Source organism: Struthio camelus, chromosome 1 (assembly GCF_040807025.1).
Source record: "Struthio camelus isolate bStrCam1 chromosome 1, bStrCam1.hap1, whole genome shotgun sequence".
Classification (NCBI taxonomy): Eukaryota; Metazoa; Chordata; class Aves; order Struthioniformes; family Struthionidae; genus Struthio; species Struthio camelus.
In genome coordinates this window covers 173,513,470-173,533,421 of record NC_090942.1, presented here as the reverse complement: position 1 = coordinate 173,533,421, position 19,952 = coordinate 173,513,470, and positions in this window count along the sequence as shown.

Sequence of the window (19,952 nt, the reverse complement as noted above, 5' to 3'; positions counted from 1 at the left end):
TCAGGAAGATTAAATTTAGCAAGATGAATAATTCAAAATTAAATTTACATATAAATTACATTTCTCTTCAGCCAAAATAGTAATAAATATAATTAATTATATCAATCATTAAACACATAAAACATATTTAAATAAAATTAAGATGACATCTTTAAAACACATCTGGAATATTTTTTTCATGACAAAATAATCAAGAGACTATTTTTAAAAACTGATAATGAAGTATATATCTCTGTCACGCCTACTGCTAATATTGTTCAACCTGATATGATACAAATGATTTCTAAAATACCAACAAAATAGATTGACTGTTCAAAATTTAGTCTTCTGTTTGCTTATATATAGACTGTGATATCTGAGTATTACTTTTTATTTCTTTATGTGAACTTTAATTTGAAAATGCATAGTCCTAAAAATTCATAGCAGTATGCCTTTCGTTTCTAAAAAATACAGTAGTATTTCTTTGTGCCTTTTTGAATGCCTTTTTCCAATAAACAGTATAACAATAATGTAGCTAAATATATATAAATTTCTTATACATATATATTCTGTTTTATAATTATGAATGATAAGTTATGAAATAATTACAAGGTAGAATTGCTAGTCACTTTGAGTAGCTCTCTCTAATATTAATCTGACATACAGTGGGTTAGCTCTGATCAGTTTTTATATGAAACAGTGACACCTCGTCTCCAGGACAGAGATTGCTCCCTAGCCTTTTTTCATCTGGCCACAGCAACTTGAACCTAGATATCAAAGATCACTAAGCACCTCCCTGCTCTGCTTCACATTTCTGCAGATCCTTAATGTTATGTACTCACCCCTGTTACCAAGCGGGAATCATATATCTTCATATTGGAAGATGCGCTGATGTCCTATCTACACTACTTCGAGGTTTAGGCTTAGGCAAAAAGACTCTCATTCAACAAAAGAAAATCTGTTGCATTGAGCTACTAAGAGAGCTCAGGATTATTTGGCTGGTATTCCTAGTTACCCAGCTACCCAGTTTCAATTGTGTGAGAGCTCTGGCATACATGTATACCTATAAAACCAGTCGGAAGGGAGAGAGGGAGAGAGATGCAAAAGAGGTGTTCTTACTTTAGATATTATGGATCACTCTGAGGAGACCTTCAGAGCTGCTAATTTTCCACTTCATGTCAAGAGCTTAGGCTTCCAATTTACATTTAAGATGAAATATCTAGTCTTAACAGTCTAGATTCTCCTTCTTGGGCTTGATACCTAATTGACATGTCACCTAACTTTTGCATCTAAAGCAGACAATTTATTCTGTCACAAAAACTATGCTATGGAGTATGGCATTACTACAGCAGATGCTATAAAACTTAACACCCGATTTCTGGCATCCAAAAAGCTGCCATTTGATGAACATCATAAGATCATAAAATTGTAAAATGCCATTCAGTCTCATGAGGTCATCAGAACTACAACCATGAACTGTATATCTATGGTAAATGAGATAGAACTACACTGCCAAACACTAGGGTCATGCCCTATAAACTAAAATTGACCTAAAACCCCTCAAAAAGAGCAAAATTAGCAATTATTACAGAAAAGAAGAAGGCATGATTGAAGATACTGTCAATAACCTAGACCCGCAAGATTTGTGATGAAAGCAGCTACATTTATTAGGAAAATCAGGAGTTTTTTCCAGCTCTCAAGTCCAAGTGAGCCTATCAACTGCGTGTTGATTGTCTCTTGGAATGACCAAAACCTCCTGGATGTGTGGTATCTCCTTCTTTCTTTTATAAGCATAGATTGTTATACAGTTAGCAAGGGAACCGCAATGCATTTGAACAAATCTCTGAGAACAACCAAAGAATTGGACTGCTGCTGCATCATAATGGTACCTGCGATCAAGTGAAAATGCAGCTTAAAATTACAGGCAGACTACGTAGTCAACGACACCCCACGTTATGCAGGCATTACTACAAAAACAAAGCAAGAAAACTCAAAAACATTGACAACCTGACTTAGACAAACTTCTATTTTAATATCAAACCTTGAATATGTGAGCAGAACATATAGTAAGTCCCCTAAGAATTTCATTTGCCTTCACAGTCGCCTGTGAAGAACAAGCTTAGCACCCTCCAAGCTGAGGAGGAGCTGGGCATGGCTCCAAGAGAGGCAACTGGCCTGGCAGACCCTGTGCCGTGCAGGAACCCCTGGAAGAAACGGCGAGTGATTGCTGTGGGTGACTCCCTGCTGCAGGGGACAGAGGCACCTATCTGCCGACCTGATCTCTTGTCCAGAGAGGTTTGCTGCCTGCCAGGGGCTCGAATAAGAGATGTCGTGGAAAGACTGCCAAGGCTTGTCCACGCGTCGGACTACTACCCTCTGCTGATCTTCCATGTGGGTGCTAATGACACGAAAGGCAAACTGGAAACCATCAAACGGGACTTCAGAGCTCTGGGAATGGTGGTCAAGGGTCTGGGAGCCCAGGTGGTTTTCTCCTCAATCTTGCCTGTGAGGGGAAAGGACAGGAGGAGGAGTAGACGAATTTTCCAAGTTAACAGCTGGCTGCGCCGCTGGTGTTGGCAACAGGGCTGTGGTTTCTACGACCATGGGACCCTGTCTGAAGATCCACAGCTGAAAGGGAGAGATGGGATCCATCTCACTGAGTGGGGCACATGTGTCTTTGCCAATAGGATGGCCAGCCTGGTAAGGAGGGCTTTAAACTAGGCAAGATGGGGGAAGGGGAGTGGTATAGTGGCAGGGGAGTCAGTAAAACACCGCTCAAGTCAGGATGCCTCCAGCGGGTGCAAGCAGCCGGGGGAGGCAGCATGGAACATGGCTATGGAGGATCCTCTTGCACCTCTTCTGGGAAGCTTGCGTGCTTGACTGGCTCTCTGAAATGCCTGTACACCAATGCATGTAGCATGGGGAATAAACAGGAAGAGTTAGAGATCTGTGTGCGGTCGCAGGGCCATGATCTCATTGCAGTGACAGAGACATGGTGGGATAGTTCACATGACTGGGATGCTGTCATGGGTGGCTATGTGCTTTTTAGGAAAGACAGGCCAGGCAGGCGAGGTGGTGGAGTTGCTCTTTACGTGAGGGAGCAACTAGAATGTATGGAGCTCTGCCTCGGGCTGGGTGAAGAGCAAGTGGAGAGCCTATGGGTAAGGATTAAAGGGCAGGGTAACATGGGTGACACTGTTGTGGGGGTTTACTACAGGCCACCTGACCAGGAGGAAGTCATCGATGAGGCCTTCTACAGACAGCTGGAAGTAGCCTCACGATCATAGGCCTTGGTTCTCCTGGGAGACTTCAACCACCCGGACATCTGTTGGCAAGACAGCACAGCTAGGCACAAACAGTCAAAGAGGTTCCTGCAAATCATTGATGATAATTTCTTGACTCAGGTGGTGGAGACACCAACGAGGAGAGGTGCAATGCTAGACCTTGTACTAACGAACAAAGAAGGTCTAGTTGGAGATGTGAAGGTTGGGGGTAGCCTTGGCTGCAGGGACCATGAGATGGTGGAGTTCAGGATCCTGCGAGGAGGGAGCAGGGCAATGAGTAGGATTGCAACGCTGGACTTGAGGAGAGCTAACTGTGGCCTCTTCAGGGACCTAGTTAGGGGAATCTCATGGGGTAGGGCCCTAGAAGGAAAGGGACTCCAGGAGAGCTGGTTAATATTCAAGCGTCACTTCCTCCAGGCTCAAGATCGGTGCATCCCTCTGAGGAAGAAGTCGAGCAAAGCGGGCAGGAGACCTGCATGGATGAGCAAGGAACTCCTGGCACAACTCCAACAGAAGAAGGAAGTGTACAGAATGTGGAAAAGGGGACAGGCCACTTGGGAGGAATACAGGGACGTTGTCAGTGTGTGTAGGGATGCGACAAGGAAGACTAAGGGCCATATGGAATTAAATCTGGCAAGGGATGTCAAGGACAACAAGAAGGGCTTCTTCAAATACATCAAGAGCGAAAGGAAGACTAGGGAAAACGTAGGCCCACTGCTGAATGGGGCGGGTACCCTGCTAACAACGGATATAAAGAAGGCAGAGTTGCTGAATGCCTTCTTTGCTTCCGTCTTCACTGCTAGGGCCAGTCCTGAGGAATTCCAGACCCTGGGGACAAGAGAGGAAGGCAGGAGGAAGGAAGATGCTCCCTTGATCGAAGAGGATCAGGTTGGAGATCATTTGTCCAAACTTGACATCCATAAATCCATGGGCCCCGATGGGATGCACCCACGAGTGCTGAGGGAGCTGGCGGATGGTATTGCTAGGCCACTCTCCATCATCTTGGAAAGGTCCTGGAGATCAGGAGAGGTGCCTGAGGGTTGGAAGAAAGCCAGTGTCACTGCAGTCTTCAGAAAGGGCAAGAAGGAGGAGCCAGGGAACTACTAGAGGCCTGTCAGCCTCACCTCCATCCCGGGAAAGGTGATGGAACAGCTCCTCCTGGAGGTCCTCACTAAGCACCTGGAGGACAAGAAGGTGATCGGGAGTAGTCAGCATGGATTCACCAAAGGGAAATCAAGCTTGACCAATCTGATAGCCTTCTGTGATGGCATGAGTGGCTGGGTAGATGAGGGCAGAGTGGATGTTGTCTGCATGGACTTCAGGAAGGCTTTGGACACTGTCTCCCATCCCATCCTCCTAGGGAAACTCAGGAAGTGTGGGCTGGATGAGTGGAGAGTGAGGTGGCTTGAGAAGTGGCTGGATGGCCGAGCTCAGCGGGTTGTGGTGAATGGCGCAGAGTCTAGTTGGAGGCGTGTGGCTAGTGGTGTCCCCCAGGGGTCAGTCCTGGGTCCAGTCTTGTTCAATGTATTCATCAATGACCTGGAGGAAGGGACAGAGCGCACCCTCAGCAAGTTTGCTGATGCTACTAAACTGGGAGGAGAGGCTGACACACCAGAAGGCTGTGCTGCCGTTCAGAGGGACCTGGGCAGGCTGGAGAGGTGGGCGGAGAGGAACCTCCTGAAGTTCCACAAAGGCAAGTTCAAGGTCCTGCCCCTGGGGAGGAATAATCCCATGCAGCAGGACAGGCTGGGGGTTGACCTGCTGGAAAGTAGCTCTGCAGAGAAGGACCTGGGAGTCCTGGTGGACAACAAGTAGAGCATGAGGCAGCAATGTGGCCTTGTGGCCAAGAAGGCCAATGGTCTCCTGGGGTGCATTAGGCAGAGTGTTGGCAGCAGGTGGAGGGAGGTGATCCTGCCCCTCTCCTCAGCCCTGGGGAGGCCTCACCTGGAGTCCTGTGTCCAGTGCTGGGCTCCCCAGGACAAGAGAGACATGACACTCCTGGAGAGAGTCCAGCGGAGGGCTACAAAGATGATGAGAGGGCTGGAGCACCTCTCCTATGAAGAAAGGCTGAGAGAGCTGGGCCTGTTCAGCCTGGGGAAGAGAAGACTCAGAGGCGATCTCATCAACGTGTACAAGTATCTGAAGGGAGGGTGTCAAGAGGATGAGGGCAGCCTCTTCTCCGTGGTGCCCAGCAATAGGAGAAGAGGCAACGGGCACAAACTGAACCACAGGAAGTTTCATCTGAACGTTAGGAAAATCTTCTTCACTGTGAGGGTGACTGAGCACTGGCACAGGTTGCCCAGAGAGGTGCTGGAGTCTCCTTCGCTGGAGATATTCAAAACCCATCAGGTCACAGTCCTGGGCAATGTGCTCTAGAGGACCCTGCTTGAGCAGGGAGGTTGGACTAGATGATCTCCAGAGGTCCCTTCCAACCTAAACGATTCTGTGATTCTGTGATTTCAGAAAAGTTTACAACTTTTAAGGAAACCCAAATATCAATCTTTGAATACAGAAGCAAATAAATGAGTTTCCTCTCTTCTTTTATTTCTTTCAACTAGAGGCTTAGGGGTTATTAGAGCATGGCTAGTTCTGTAAAAGTATCCTGATGTGTTCTGTTGCTACGTGATAGGATAATTTATACCAACAAAATAAGCATGCATACTGTAAATAGTGCATAATGATAGAGATAATACTTCTCACTAACTAGATGAGAACATTTATTGTACTAGCATATAACTTCCATTTTTTGGCCATTTGAATGGCAATTATGTCAAATATTTTTGCTCTATGGGAACAGTTTTGCTTTGGAGTAAACTCAGATCATATAGATACTATAGTTCACACAGCTACATTTAATGTCTGTAGTGTAAGTTTCAAAGTTCCAGCTATTGTTAGTGGAGATGAAGGGCTTGATTATGTTGCCGAAACATGAATGCCTAGTGTCATCTGAAATGTCTTAGATTATTTGCAGCAAACACGTAGGGGAAGCTGATATGTATGGATGCAGGACCTTCAAGAACCTGGGGCATTTCTGGAGGAAGAACTGGAGGCCAGGGGAGATATCTAAGTGTCAACTAAAGGAACACTAAACGCCTAGATGCAAGCAAAGGAATTCTACCCTACACTTTTCCAGAATTTGGATATTGGGAGGGAACATAGACTTTAAGTGATGACAAATATGTTTGAATATGTGAAAGAAGTTTGTAGGGTCGGTACCTACCTGTTTGTTTTATTGAACATTCTCTTAAAATGCAAAGTTCTTTGAGATTGTTTTGCCTCAGGCCAACAGGAAAATTTTTAAATAAAAAAATAATCATTTCAAAACTTAATCATAAATGTTTACATCTGTATTATAAAACCTGAAAAATAATTTCACCTGAAGTGATTGTCCTGGTCTGGTGCTGAATTCAAAAAAGCTATTTCATTATTTATTTTTTTGGTCTTGTGAGAGGTCATTCTTTCAAGGATGTGAACAAAAAATGGTTATAACTCATAACTGAAATCAGTGTATTTTGAATAAACATAATTTGGTTTCTATTTTTTCCCCCCAAAGGACTAGTGATTACAGGAATAACATGCTTTTTGTTCATGAAAAAGTTGATACAAACAGTTATTAGCATCTTATTAGGAATACACTTTATATATACTTGCAATATATTACTTGAGGTAACAGTTTCTTTGATTTCTTTGGCTCCTAATCAACCCTTAATTATTTATCTATAGACGGTTTTGGCAGGTGTTCTAGAAAACTTCATCAATTGCTTATGAAAACATAATTAAGAAAAATATGGTGCTGATCATCTTCCAAGTACTTGAAGATTTACCTTAAAATGGACAAATAGTTTTATTTGAAAAAGTAGCATGCATGACAGCTAGAACCACAGATTTCATGAAGAGTTCAATGCATAGAGCATTCCCACACAATGTAAGAAATCCTGATTCAATTTATTCCACTGCCCCAAGGGACTTAAATCTGTTTTGCTAGAAGAGTTTCTTAAATATCAAGCTGTGAAAGAACTGGGAGAGATTAAAAAAAAAAAAAAAAAAACAGCAACAACACACAACACTATCTTTTTATTCTGCCTATCTCCAAAGCATCCCTTGCCATGTAGAAGAACAGATTTTAACCTTAACCCTCTGTTTTCTCAGGTGGTTGGTCAAAACAACTGACTTTGTCACTGCCTTTATTAGCTTCCCTACCAGCTTCCCTAATCAGCACGATTATTTAGGCATTCTAGGCAAAGTTCAGTAATCAAAAAAACAGAGATTAAAACATTTTAAATCTCCACTCTCCTCCTCATATTTTATTATTATGTATCCAGATAGGTTGTGCTCTGGGGAAAGGTGGGTTAATTCAGTGTTAGAGGATGAAATTGAGTTAGTTTCCAATAAACATATTGTGAGGGGTGCATAGTCCTATATTTTCCTTCATTTTACTATTAGTGCCCAACATGAAATATAACATATCATGTGGTTTAAAATATTGTAACTTTTTTTTAATTTCTAAAGCAGTTAGTACACAAAAAAGAAATGTTTGCTTTTTTTTTTTTTTTGAATCAGATAAATTACTGTTTTTTAGTGGAAGACATCTGACATGAAAAATAATTTACTTACCTATCCCTCATTTGTTTATATGACAATTCTTATTTCTTTATTAAACTTCAGTTTATCATTGATAGTAAGATTTAACAGGATGGCATCCTACTCAATTCTTGTTTGTTAGACCTCTGAAGGGAGCTAAAACTGTTGGGGTATTTGCAACTCATTGGACTGTAGAAAAACTAACTTTGGGAAAGTAAACAACTTTTTAATGAAAGGAACTGCTGGATAAAATGAAAAATTTATTTTCTGTTTTCAGGGCATCAACCCTCATTATAACTATGACTAGAGTTTGGCATGGGCCTGATTTGAGTAATCTTTTTCTCAAGACTCAAATACAGTAGTGGGGGGTATTATTATCATTTGACAACCTGCTTTTTATCTAAAGCTCTATGATAGCTTGAATGTGTTAGACTCCTCTCCATACATATCAAGGCTCATTCATATTTTATAGAAGAAAAGACTGAGGTAATGGCAAATTCATTAGGAATAACATTTAAGACATACCCAGTCTTCCTTGCTGGGAAGTGCTGCCATGCACTTTGGAATTCAATAACTGGTGCTCTAATTGTTCAGATCAGGGACCTGTAGAAATGTGTGACAGCCTCCCTCTAAGGGGAAATTAAACTTTGTTTCCTGAGTCATTGTCGGCAGTCTGTAACTGTTATGGGCATATAGATCAGTGACATTGGTTTAGTGAATAAAAATTACTTACAGGTAAGAATTTCAGTATTTGTCAAAGTATTTCTAGTACATTCTTCTACCACATTTCTGACACATCTAGATATTAAAACCACTTGCACATGCATAACTTTAAGCAGTTAAGCTTCTGCTATCCCCTAGAAAGAGTTTTAATATTTTTCTTTGTGTTTTAATAATTAGAAGTATCTAGTTCTAATTATCCTTTCCTTACTAAAGGAGTGAGTATTCATATTACAGTTAAAATCTGAGCTACACATCATCACATTTTATAGTCTCCTTTTCTCATCACACAAGCTAGGGTGACTATGGCTATATTGTAATTTTTAAACTTGATGTTATATTGTAGCTCCCCCAGTTTTTTCAAAATTTTTCATAAAACATATGCAATATATTTGAGAAACGATGTGCCATTTCTAAATACCTTGTGAGCTTCATCAAGAGGGTATGTACAATTTTTCAAGAACATCTTGCTATCCTGCAGTATTCCATATAGACTAAAATAACAGAAGTATTGTACACATGCATACTTTTGCAGTTCAGTTTTAAAAGAAGTTAGTTTTATTTACACAGTATACTAATGTATACAAATTAGTTTAGTAATATATCTTCAATAAATACACTAAGATGCTCAGATCCAGGAAAAAAAGGTTAAAACGAGTTTCTAAATGACTAAGCAAAACTGGTTAGTATTTCAAGGGTAAAGATATCCTTCTGAAATCACAGGTTAGATTAAAATCAGTGCATAGTTTCGGTAAGATTACCATTTTCATGACACTGATAGCCCTGTTGAAGAAGTCTTAATTTTTTTTGTATGTGCTGAATTGAATGTTTGTAATGGAAGTTACAGAAATTGTTTTTGGAAGAAGGTCTAAAAACAGAAATTGCAAGGAAAGTTGTGGGGGTATATTGCTGATAAAGATTTAGGCATGACTGGGGTTTTTTTTTACTTTTACTTCTGTTTTTTGGATGAACACAGCTTTTCCTTTATTAAGTGTCTTTCAAAAGGGAAAAAAAAATCATAAAAGTATTTCCGTTTCAGTCAATAGCAGTTCTCCCATTCAACAGAGCTGGAGTGTATAACCTCTCTTGAAAAGTGCTTATTTTAACATTAACTGAAAAATAAATACAACCGTAAACATGAAAAGCATGGTACCTCACCTGAGAAAAGAAATATATCTAATAAAAATATAAATAAATCTAAATAAAGGAAAATAGATAGTGATGTTAATTCAACAAACCTAAGGTAATGTAATTCTGAAGCTGTCACATGTATTTATAAAGAACAAACATATCTTGCATGGCTTCCCAGGCATCAGTACTTCCTATTTTCACATAAGGATCCAAAATAAACCCTAAATCTAACTGCTTCATAAGCTAGCATTCAGAGATTTTCATAGCTTTCACTGTCTATAGGATATTCTTGGTTATACCAGGACAACTTTAGTAACTTCTGATAACATTCTCAGTTTCATTTTATATTCCTGACAGATTCAAGGGAACTTAAATAAAAGGGCTTTCAAAGCCCTTGCATCATAACTCATGCTAAATTATTCTACAAATTTAAAAAGAAAAGGAAGGAAAGAAAAAAGAAAGAAAGCAAAGAAATGAGAAGTTCCCATGACAGGTAGTTTCATGGCATTTTTTAGTATGGCTTCACTACACTAGTCACTACAATGTAGACAAGGCTCTTCTACAAACCACCTTGTATAAATCAAATGCATAGAATGGCAGCAAGATGTGTCTACAAGGTGATCTACAGGCTTGATCAAGCACAAACTAAGAGCAGCTTTTAATGGTAAAGTATCAGCATTGACCAATAAGCTTCTGGCGTCAAAGCGAGAAGAGAAAAGGGAAAATACAGACTGCACTTGGAAAATCGTTAAACAACAGTCATAGAACTAGTGCTACAGTATCTATTACAAACTCATTTTTGAGGCTATAACTGAAATATGTGTCTATAAAAATGCACTTTCTTAGCAAAAAGATATAATTGTACTGCTGTCTCAGAAGATTCTGCAGTTCTTGCGTGTCTACAGAAATCAGACTCTTGAAGAATTGCTCACTTGTCTTATAAAGATGCAATTGTTAATGTTTCTGATGGTCATGTCCTTGAACAACTTAATTTTGATCTGACATGTGAATACAGTTGTTATAGCCTCATATGTTCATATTTAAATAATACCAGCCTTTTTACTACTTCTCATTTTACCTGTGAAGTTTTCACAGTTTTATTGATATACTTCATATCATTAGAGTTTGACAACAAGGTACTATCTAGGAGGAGGCAAAATTAGATAGGTCAAGTGTGATAATATTTCAGTCCGTTAGTTAAATGAAGTAAATAAAATTCTCCTCTTACCAGAATTTGTCCAATATATTTGACATAAATCAATAGGAAGACATCAATGAAAAAAATGATCCTACAAGAAGTATTGTATTTTTATTTTAAACAATTTATGCATTTCATATTATAATCATATTGTCTGTGGATGTTCTGTATGTTTTTTGAATTACCCACTATATAATTATAAAACTGAAAACCTTGAGCTTTTAGATCATGCTTTCCTCCTGACACAGCTTCATAAAGCTGTAGAATGGTTTTTGTAAGATTTTATTCACATTTGCCTTTATAACTATTTTACTACACTCAGATACAAATTTAAGAAAGTTTGCTGTAATTATCCTAGAGCTATCTTCTAGTTTTTCTTTTTCAGTGTCCTGCTATATTTAACCTTTCTTCAGTAGTTATATTTTGCAATAAATTCTATCCTATAAAGAGTAAAAAACAAAACAGACGTACATGTTGACACAGTGACAAAGTTTTTTTTTTTTTTTTTTTTCTTTCTCTCTCCTCTGAAGTCTTCACTGGAAACTGCAGACATGAAGGTCATTTAGTTAGCTGATACTTAGTACATATTGTATGAAGTTAGTTAAGTGCATACTCTATGTACATACTCTTCCCCATGCAATAAAGTCATCACTTTGCATGGAAGGTTATGTTTCACAAGGAATCACTGAGGTTTGTGTTCAGCTGTCAGACTATACTGTTCCAATATCTCTTTATCTCTTAGCGGTGTAGGGTTTTCTCCCTACAGATGAATACAGAAACAGTTTCTGTGGTAATTCCCATCCTTTGAGGTGAGATTTGAGGGGTGGGGGAACAGATGGTCTGCTGCAGAACCTGGTTGTTTATTTGAAAGCTCTTTCTAAAGAGTAAAGATACCCTAGGGTCTCAGAACTCTCCCTCCAAAAAATAAAAATAAATAAAAAACCCCACAAATACTGTTCCCATTGCAATTGACTAGGTCAAGTTTCTAATATTCAGCTGTAGAGGAGTACACAATTCCAAAGAATACATTTTCACATTTAAGAAATCTAATAATCAAATATCTAGGAACAATTTTTAAAATAACCAGAATAAAAGAATAACCAGAGATACATGCTATCTGCTGCAATCTTCATCTGCTGTGTATCCCTTTAGAAAGCTGTAACCTAGTATCACAAAAGTTTTCAAAATATTTACAAAATACTTATTGCAAATTTTTGGCATGCTATCAGTTTCTTTTTGCACAGATTAGGGCTATTTATGTAAGATATTCACCTACTCACTAGAGAAAACCTTTGGATGAAGAGATTCTCTTTTTCCACTTCTCTTTTCCCTCTCCAAAGCTTATGAGCTCTAAAGAAATTGCCAGTCATTCTCCTCCATAGCTCTCTAAAGAGCATAATCTGGTAGAAGCTTCTGTAACAACTGCTTATCTCCCAGACAGGAATTTTGATACTAAAAGTGTTAAAACTTGCAAATATTAATCAGTCCTCTCTATATATTCAGATGAAGGAGTTAATTAGGAGGCAGCAGAGCTTCAGTGAAAACAAGTGAAGGGGTTTAGATAAGGGTAATAATTAGCACTGAATATTTTAAGTATAGCCAGACTAGCATTCCCTTTGCTATGTGGTATAAAAAGAGGCAGCTGTATAGCAGTAGTGAAGGCAGAACAGCAGTTAGCCTTCAGTTTTGTTTTTTTTTTTTCCCCTCTCTTTTTTGTCTCCCTTGTGTAAGTTAACATAGCTGTGAATGTTAACCTCATCTAGATTTTGTGTGCTCTCTGGTGTGACATCTAATCTCACTCATGGCACTGCAAATCTTGTCTAACCAAAAATAACAATAGCAGAAACAATATACTGATAATTTTAATTATATGGAGGGGGGAAAAAGCAGTCTCTATAGAGCAAGTGTCTGAGATTAAAAGTACTGACTTGTTTAATGACTGAAGACAACTTATTCTGCAAAACAAAAAGAGAAGACAATATTTTTCAAAGCTTTCCCTGTACTAAAGAAACATTTAACAACTTACAAGATGAAAGAGTTCTGCACTGCATTTATTATAAAAAAGGTGTCAGTTTGCTGATCTGATCTGTGAAAAGTGTAGCTCAGGAGAAAAACAGTCAATTAGCAAGCAACCGTATTCACAGTTAACAGCCAATGGGAGCTAATTAAGCTCATCATAAAAGTAGCGATTTTTGTAGACACTGTATTTAAATAATCCATCTAAGCACGCTATACATTCACAAGACTGAGAACTATTTTAAAAAAATAGCATCAATACACAAGAGAATACGTTCAGACACAAGAGAATACATTCAGTACTTTTTGAAGGAAATTAGGCAAAAATGGTTAACATTCATAATCATTTTTAGATTACCCAAGAAATAAAAAGCCTCTTGAAGGATAAGAAGGAATATGTAAATTGAAACAGAGAAAGTTCTAACCATATGGTTTATATATTATGTCTTCATTTTGATTCTGTCCTTGACAGAATAACAGACCTGATTTAGTAGCTGTGCCATTTTCACCACAAAATTAAGTTTGTCAATTAAAGGAAATATTTCTCATTTTAAATCATTCTTCTGTTGAAACTTTTATGTTTTCATCCATTTCATGCAGTGTTTTATATGGACTCTTTAACCATGGTTTCTGCCTCAGAGCTCTTGCTGAGTCCGTTAAAATGACATAGATAAGGAGAAAAGGGAAACAGATGGAGTCATGGAGAAATACAGATGATAAAATACTGCATTATTTTATCAGCAGAATGTTCCAATTCTTTTCTTTGGGGAATTAGGTGGAAGAAAATTAAGAAGTGATAACAAAGAAACTAGTTTTGAAGGAGGACACTACAGTGCAGGCATACTACTCCATGTGAAGGAGAGAGGGGAGAGCAGGAAAAAGCTTGATAGTAACAGTGGAAGAAAAAGACAAAAGGTCTAAGAAGAGAAGCAGAGTATTCAAGCCATAGAGAAAGACATGGTGAAAGGTCATATATCAGGGAAGAATTAGGAATTACTCATGCCACTGAGAAAGCTGAAGCTGGAATTATGGAAGAAACATTGAAAAAAAACTCAAGGACAAGACCCAGAGAAAAAGGGTTTGGTCTTAGAAAGAGGAAAAGAGGAATGCTGTGGTTGTAAATATTGTGTCTTTTTATGAGGGGCAGGTAACTGCAGGACTGCTGGGTGAGGCAGAGGCAGACTTTAAACTGGACAGTGTTAGAATATGGACTGAAAAGGAAAAAGTGTGACAACTGTAAAACACTGAATAAGATATGAAAAAATGTAACAAAGCCGTTTCTGAAGTTTTGATTTTAGGAAACAAATGTGCTCATCATAAATCAACACAAAGATTTACATTTAATATAACTCAGGGACATTTCATGATAGTATCTTGGTACATTATTAACTCTGTGATCCTAGTGACAAGTTCTCTGGATCATTCATTTACATGCCTTATCCTTCACTCAAGTAGCTAGTTCTAGAAAAGTGTCAGACTGCAGAAGGAATTTTTCTTTTTATCATTAAAAATTAGGTCCAAATTCAGCTGCCATGACAGGAGACAAAACGTAGAAACTTTTTCCCTGCAAATTCATTCCTCTTCTACAGGAAGAAATGTTTAGCATTTATATTTACCTGCAATTGATCACTCCAGGAGTCCTGCCTGAGTGGTCCTGAGTAGCAGACTGAAATACCAACACCTGGGCAGTCTGTCAGTGTTGGAATACTAGTCCCACATGCAGTGCTGGCTATTTTAAAACAAAAGGGGCACCACTGGATTTCCCCAAACCAACTAGTCAATTACTAAGCCACGCTGATAGATGAAGAAGAAGAAGATATTACCTTAAGTGTGGTATCAACTCTTAAGCTTGCCACCTTGTTGCCAACAGCAGAGCAAGAACCTTTACAACGTGATTGTTTAGCAACTATTGAACAGGTAGACGTCAACAGGCCAGATTTGAAAGACCAGCCATTGAAAAATGCCAATTTGGAACTACTTACAGATGGTAGCAATTCCATTTGAAATGAGAAGAGGAAGGCCAAATATGCAGTGGTAACCCTACAGGAGGAAATAGAAGCTAAACCCTTACCCCAAAACACATCAGCACAAAAAGCAGAAATCATTGCTCTTACTAGAGCCCTTGAGATTGGAAAGGGTCAAAAGGTTAATATTTATACTGACTCTAAATATGCCTTCAGAGTCATACATGCTCATGGAGCTACCTGGAAGGAACATGGGCTACTGAACTTCCAGGGGAGCAATATAAAATATGGGCAAGAGATTTTAAAATTACTACAGGCCATGCTAGAACCAAACGGAGTGGCAATAATTCACTGCCGAGTCCATCAAAAAGGACAAGGAGAAATAATTCAAGGTAACAGATTGGCTGACCAAGCTGCAAAAAGAGCAGCTATACACAAATCAGTGACAAGTGCCGTCATACCTAGCAGGAAATCAGACTTAAAACCTCCACAATGTTCAGGAAAAGAAAATCAATTGGCAGAAAGACTGAGATGTACAAGAAGTGCAGAAGGATGATGGGCGACTCCAAACTAACAAATGTTAGCCGCATGTAGGATGATGGAGGTTCTTTTTAAGAAGTTACATGAAGAAACATACATAGGATCATCTGATGTTATGCTGAGCAGTATCAAGAGATACATCATAGGATCAAAAACACAGACAACTGCAGATATAATGGTCAAAAAAAATGCCAAACTTACTGTGCAAACAACCCTTAAAATTCAGAATTTAAAATCCTCTGAATAAAATGGGACTTGCATACCCCTTGGAGACCATAGTCTAGTGGAAAGGTAGAAAGAATGAATCAAACCCTAGAAGACAAATCTCTAAATTGTGTCAAGAAACTCAACTTAAATAGATAGATTCTCATCAAAGCAATTGGTAGAGTGTTAGGACCACTCCATGGGTAAGGGAAAGGGTAAGTCTATTTGAAATATTATATGGAAAACCATATCTAGTTAATAAGATTGGAAATCAGAGTGATCAAATGCATATTAAAGGTGAAGGGATCTTGAAAGACTATTTGCTGTCTTTTTTTGCGGGAGATATCCTCTTTACACAGATATTTCAACCAATGCGCTCCACTTCCTTTAGACTCTCTGGTACATAATTTCTAGTCCAGAGACCTGATTTATATCCAGACTTGAAAGGATGAACCATTAAAAGGGAAATGGAGAGGACCTTGCCTTGTGCTCCTAACCACATATGCTGCAGTGAAGGCAGACGGGATTGGCTCCTGGATCCACCGCAAGAGAGGAGGGGGAGCTCCTCCAGAAGGACGGTGGACATCTGCATGGACAGGAGCACAAAAGTTGGGACTTTCTGGAAAATGTGCGGGCTGATGAATTGCACTTGGAGTTCCAAACTTACATACACTGTGTTGGAGTGCCCACAGAGACTGTGATTGTCTGGTCACAGGCTGGCAATATCGCTGCCTGCGGTCGAAAGGTTTGTTTGTAGGAGTGCTGATCTTTTCAAGCTAAGCCACAACGTCTATAGGACTATGGATGAGAACACTCTTAATCTTACTATACTTATCTATTAGTAATACTAATCTGATCTTACAATTTATATAGTCTTCTGAAAAATCCATAATGTAACTCAGATCACTGCTCATTTGCCAGCTTCAAAGTCTGCTGATCCACCAGTGTCTTGGTGGATACTCACAACTAACTTAACATCAATGTGGGATTATACATGGAAAAACATATACCATGCTATGGTATTACTGGATAACAAAGAAGGGAAGTATATTTTGAAGTGGACACAAAAAAAGGAAACAACTAGCAACTGTAACGTAGCTAAACTCCAAGTCCAATGGGTGACAGAAATTATATATAGGCCTTGAGGATTTCAATGCACTAGTACTCCATGGAGTTGTCAAATCCTCACAGTTTGAGTCCCCACAAGCAGGAGATTTGGAATATGCTCAAATAGTTAAATGGTGCATCACATGGGATGAAAAAGAGGGAAATTCTGAAGACCCCTTACAGGTAAAAATAGTGTATCCTTATCTTAACAAATCCGAAGCCACTTTGGGGCACCTACAGGTAAATTGGAACTGCACCAGGATCTATAACTGTAGCAGCCTAGACCTAGAAATACGGAAACTGTCCCCAAGTAGCTCAGGCTTTGATGTTGGGATGTATATGCGGAAACTATACCCCTCCTCTAAAGGATACATGGTCTCATTTAACAAATAATGGTACTTGGGCAGACACAGATTGCACTCAATTAGGGATTCCAGCCTTGGGACATACACAGTGGGTTAGCAGTGTGGGAAAGTGGGAACCCATCTCCCATTTGAAGGTACAAAATCACTTGGCCATAGATTTATTTTTATTACATGAACATAGAATCTGTGGCTATTTAGACTTAAAAAGTGGCAGTTGCTGTGCCCATATCCCTAACATTACCAAAAATGGGGATAAACAACTCAATGGAATGAAATAAGTGACAAAAATTAGTCATGATTTGAGGAGCAGTATGGACAGTAGGTAGTCAAATAAAAAAGAATCCCATCCCATGAAGTATTAACAGGAGGGCTACAGAGTTCACTTCAAACTTTGATTATGCTTTCAATACTGACTATAGTAGTTCGTATAATCTTTGGCTGTATCAAGCGTATAACTGTCTAAGCTGCAACATCATGATCCTCACCTATAATGATAGCCACAACCCACTCTGAAAGCCTCTCTATGAAAGATAGAGAGGAATTCCCCTTCTACTCAGCCCTGGTGAGGCCTCTTCTTGAGTACCGTGTCCAATTCTGGGCTCCCCAGTACAAGAGAGACATGACACTACTGGAGAGAGTCCAGCAGAGGGCTACAAAGATAAGGGGACCAGAGCATCTCTCCTATGAAGAAAGGCTGAAAGAGCTGGGATTGTTCAGTCTGGAGAAGACAGAGGGGATCTCAACGTGTACAAGTATCTGAAGGGAGGGTGTCGAGAGGATGAGGCCAATCTCTTCTCTGTGGTGCCCAGTGACAGGACAAGAGGCAACAGGCACAAACTGAAACACAGGCAGTTCCGTCTGAACATGAGGAAAAACATCTCTGCTGTGAGGGTGACAGAGCACTGGAACAGGTTGCCCAGAGGGATTGTGGAGTCTTCTTCGCTGGAGATATTCAAAAGTCATCTAGACACAACCCTGGGAAATATGCTCTAAAGGGCTCTGCTTGAGGAAGGGGGTTGGACTAGATGATCTCCAGAGGTCCCTTCCAACCTCAGCCATTCTGTGATTCTGTGTAATTCCAACAAGATATAAGCCAATGGAAAGAAACCATTGGGTGGTTTTGGAAAGTCTTAATATGCTAAAGATGGAGATTTTCTATCCAAAAGACATTGAATGAGACTTATTTGAAATATGAATTATCAATCTAAGTCTCCAAGTTTGGGGGGGGGGGGGGAATCTGCTGGAGATGTGCAAAAAGGAGAATAAGGAACTACTGTCTTTCACAGATAGTTAACAAAACATAGCCCTGGAGGAAGGAACAAGAGGACACTAGAAGTCAGCCAGATAAGGGAATACCAAAACAAGCCCAAAAAAAACAAAAACAGGTGATAAACTAAAAAGAGCTACTTGAACTATGGGTAAGCTATCCTAATTAGCATAGTAAAAAACCCACTGGAAGCCCCCTACGCACCAAAACCCCTTGCCCATTAGGCATGCCTAGTAGAAGAGGATACTGACTTGAAAGGAAGACAAGACCTAGTAGGAACCGATGGAAATGAGGATGACTTAATGTAACTGTAAAAAAATCTACTGATAACTGTTTCTCAAACTGTATAAAGTGCCAGCTGTGTAGTAACCAGAGTGTGCTAGCTTTATGGAACTACCCACCTAGCACCCACCTCTGCACAGAAATGAATTAAATAAATCTTGACTCTGTTTTTAAGCTCATTGCACACCAGATGCAAGAACCCTTCTTTTGGGACGACATCAGTGCCTAACACGGTGGAGCAGTTAGCTGTAGCTGAGCAGGGTCTGCCATCTCACATTTGGCAATGTCTTGTTTCCGTACTGAATCAAATGGCATGAACAAATGCAAAGCCCACGGAGAAAGTCAGTAACATGCAGCTTTAGAAGGAAATTAAGCTCACCCACATCCTGAAGAGCCTGCAAAGGGGAGATTTTTGCTGTAAAACCCTATGTAATAAACTATTTCTGGGCAGCAGGGGAATAAAAGCTGCCTGTTTGCCTTGTCTGCTTGTCAGCTCCACGCTGAGACAATTAGAGCCTCCCAGAAGAAACGTGTCTCCTCCGTGAGCAACAAGCAGAGGGCAGGTTGGGAACAGGGGAACGGGACACAAAGATAGAGCAAACAGTAGCATCCACTGAGAGACTGCTGCGAAAAGCAGGGAACAAACACAGATAGGACTCAGAGGTGACAGAAAGACAGACTAAAAGAGCTCCCAGAAAATCACTGAAAGGCTGCTGAACTTGGAACAACACTGGAGGAGGAGTCACCCTGCAGGAAAACAACTACAGGAGGTAGAGAGGTTTATGAACTCCTGTCATTTACATTCTGCTTCAATCTGAGTTCCCTCTACTAAAAAGAAATTTATTCTAGCTGTGATACATTCAGAGGCTTTGGATATTTTGGGGATTCTGAGTGATATACAGAGACTCCTTCAAAAACATTTGAGTGCTTGGTATACTGTCAAGGTACTTTGGGAAGCAATAAGGAAAGCAGACCCTCTCTGCAACTAGTGTAGCAATTGCTCAGGAAGACTGGATTATCTATTTTGTGTATAGAGCAGTACAATCTAACTCATAAAGAAAAGTTAATATACTATGGTAAACCTAACTCCTAGAGAGTAGCACAAATTACCAATCATAATGAAGTTTCATATGTCACTCATTTTACTATTAAGTACTGAGATTCCTGAATAAAATGAATTCACAACTATCAATCTGAATCTTACTAGGCTGCATAACTATTTGCTTTACAACAAACTATGACTGAACATGCTAAATTAAAGTTTTAATTGCTGTGGTATAGCTACTCTAGATTTCAGGAAAGTCAGATTTTCTT